The sequence below is a fragment of the Galeopterus variegatus genome, unplaced genomic scaffold (genome assembly GCF_000696425.1).
Source record: "Galeopterus variegatus unplaced genomic scaffold, G_variegatus-3.0.2 Scaffold4595, whole genome shotgun sequence".
NCBI lineage: Eukaryota > Metazoa > Chordata > Mammalia > Dermoptera > Cynocephalidae > Galeopterus > Galeopterus variegatus.
Genome location: NW_007730706.1, coordinates 188,800 through 191,828, shown reverse-complemented (window position 1 = coordinate 191,828; position 3,029 = coordinate 188,800). Strand labels below are relative to the sequence as shown.

Here is a 3,029-nt window from a genome sequence, read left to right as displayed (position 1 = left end):
AACACCAGCGCCCAAGCAAAGCCATGGAAAATTTGAAGAAAATAAATAGACAAATTTGACTATGGAGAAATGCTAAGCTAGTAGATGTAGAGTTATCATAAATATAAGGTTAATGCATGTAAGCTGGAAAGAAATTATATAAAAAATTAATCTTCTCTCCCTCTGTTTGAACTGTATAATTAAACAGTACATTTGTCTTAACATCAAGGTAACACTTAATCAGATTGTATTAGTTTAGTTATATTAATGAAAACTGCCAAATCTGAAAAAATAAAAAAAAGGAACCAAAATGTTGACTTTCTTCTTTCTTTATTTTTCTTTTCTTTTCTTTTTAATTTTTTTTTAGTATAGAACTGTTCTTTTTTCTATTTTAGGGTTAAGGGATTTCTATTTGTAGTCTACAAATGTTGGCCTGTATAGCCATGAGAAATCTAAGAAGTCTCCTCTTTCTGAGGATTCACTGGTGCACGTGTGATTCAATACTGGAGGTAATTCCATGTTAATAAAAGTGAAATTGTGTCCAGACCTTCTCCAGATCCCTCCCTCATGATGACATCAGTCTATTTATTCTAGGCAGACCTCCATTCTTGTTGGCCGTCTGAGGCTGACTTTTGTGGTCTCTAGGTTGTTCCACACCTCTGTGTACATTAAGGTCCCAATGAAGACAAACTAAGTGCCCAGCCAGTGCCACAGAGTGAAAATGTTCTGAAAGGACAAGATGGAAAAGATGAGGCTTGCAAATTTGTATAGAGTCACAACGAGTGACATTCTGTTGTGAGATGAACACTCCCTGGATGCACACATCCTGAGTGATAACGCTCACAAGGGGGCAGAACCAGAGGATGCACATTGTCACACCAAGCTCTAGGACTTGATAAAATTCAGACTTACTGCATAGAACTGCATGGTCATAAATATTAGACACCAACAAGATGAAACCAGGAAGAGGAAGGGCATGGTTACAAAACAAAGCCTCCGTGGAGTGTTTCCCAAATTGTTTGTACAGAGACTCTTGGAATATGCCCATCCTTGCTGACATCAGAAGGGAATAAGTCAGTGCCCCAATACATAGTAACCACCATGCCAGACCTGGAATCCCTCATTCTCACTCAAGCTGGACTGGGAAGTCACATGCTTTGCTGACATGAAAGTGCAAATAAATATCTCCACAGACACTGGGGCAATGGAGGCATAATTGAATGCACTGTATCTCTTCTTCAAAATGATCATTCCTAGAATCATGCTGGCAATTAGAGAACCAGGTCTGAATATCATATGTAGGGACACAGCAATGTAGAGATCAGGGCATAGCTGTTTACCATGCTGACAATGAAGAACATGGTTACCAATATGGACAGTGCCTTATTGGGATATCTGGCGGCTTCATTCCCAAATCGGCTTCAGAGAGAAAGCCTTCCACAGCAATAAATAAAAATTGTCACAATGTTCCCACATCCTGGATGCTTCTACACCAGGAGTTCTAGGAAGATCACGTTACCAGTGCGGCCTACAAACACCAGGCCCATTGCGAAGGCTGAGCGCATGGCTGGTGAAAACACTGACTTTCAACTCCAATTACATACAATTAATTTAAAATATTTAAACAGGAGATTTGGGGGAAGAGACTGAGTTGTACTTAAGTGGGGAGGGAAGAAAAGATAGCCACCATTCTTGGAGTTCTGCTGTGTAGCAGGCACTCTGCCAGTTCTGTGCCCACATTTACTCACTTACTGTCTCATTGAGAAGCAATCTTAACAAAAGTGATTGAGTCCTTACACTTGGTGCCTGTCTTTGCCTTGCCAGCACACGACTGGCAGGGACCTGGGAAGCCTCTGAAAAGATAGTGAGGACATTCAACACATTGTTTATTCTGAAACTAAAGACAAGGTCTGGCATATGGCTTGGACTTATTAGAATATGCTTTTAATCTGTGGCTTTCGGGTCGAGAGAGGACAGTTTCAGGTGAGTGTATGTGTTGATTCTAAGGTGTTTTCAATGAATGCTCATTAATCTTTCAGTTTCTCATGGGCAGATGGATGGCTCTTTAGATGGCCATTGGCTCTTGAAGACTTTCTCTGTCTCTGAACAAGGGTGGGCTGAGAGAAGCATTTAGTAGAGTGGAGTTGTTGTCCTGGCAGGAAGAATCAGACATTTCCACAAATAAACTTATGCATCTGTGAATAGATTGATTATCACTTTTTTCAATGAAATGATTAAGAGTCCAGTTAATTAGTATCTGATGAAAGAGAGAGAGAAAGAAAGAATTCTGTTGGTGAAGCTTTCATAGTTAAACTGAAATAGGCCTAAGGGAGATGAGGCAAAAAGAAAGTATGTAATTGGACTTGGAAAAAGAAAAAATAATTCTTGGCAAGAAAACAGAAGTCTGGCATCTCTGAAAACATTTTAATCAGTTGAGGTCAGTCTGATCATTAGGCTCAAAATACCATCTTCACTCACATAATCCTAATAATTTTAGCCAAAAATGGGTAGGATTTATGATAAGATAGAAGTCGAACTTTTTTTGTGACTCCTTGTGTGCTAACATTGGTTAATTTATTAATCAATCAATCAATCCATTCATTTATTAAATTATTCAACAAATATTATTAAGCATCTCCTTATGCCAAGCACTGTTCCAGGCAATGAGGACAGAAAGACAGAATAATGAACAAGACAAATAAGGCCCTTATGGAACTTACATTTTACTGGAGGATTTTTCCATCTTTATTAAAATATTCTTCCAACTATCTGTAAAATGTAGTTGGAATCCACATTTTGTATTTCTTCTTTCTTTCCACAATTTTTTTCTCTCTCTCAAATATTAATACAACTTATAAATATTTTAAACAGTTAGAAAGGTGATTTTTAAGTTAGGTACTAACATTTAGGACCTTTGATATTTCTGGGCTTAAGGCATAATCATCTTTTGTCCAGGAGAGAGGCACTGCATTCCTGTGGTCCTGCCTCACTGCTGAAATGCTCTCACAGGTTTAGCCGCACCCAGTGCTGAGAGTGAGTGCTCCTTCTTT

The 3,029-nt window shown here is 38.6% G+C and overlaps 1 pseudogene; it reads right to left on the bottom strand.

The window, feature by feature from the left end:
* Positions 1-564: 564 nt before the first annotated feature.
* Positions 565-1,544, bottom strand: LOC103603413 (annotated as a pseudogene).
* Positions 1,545-3,029: the final 1,485 nt, after the last annotated feature.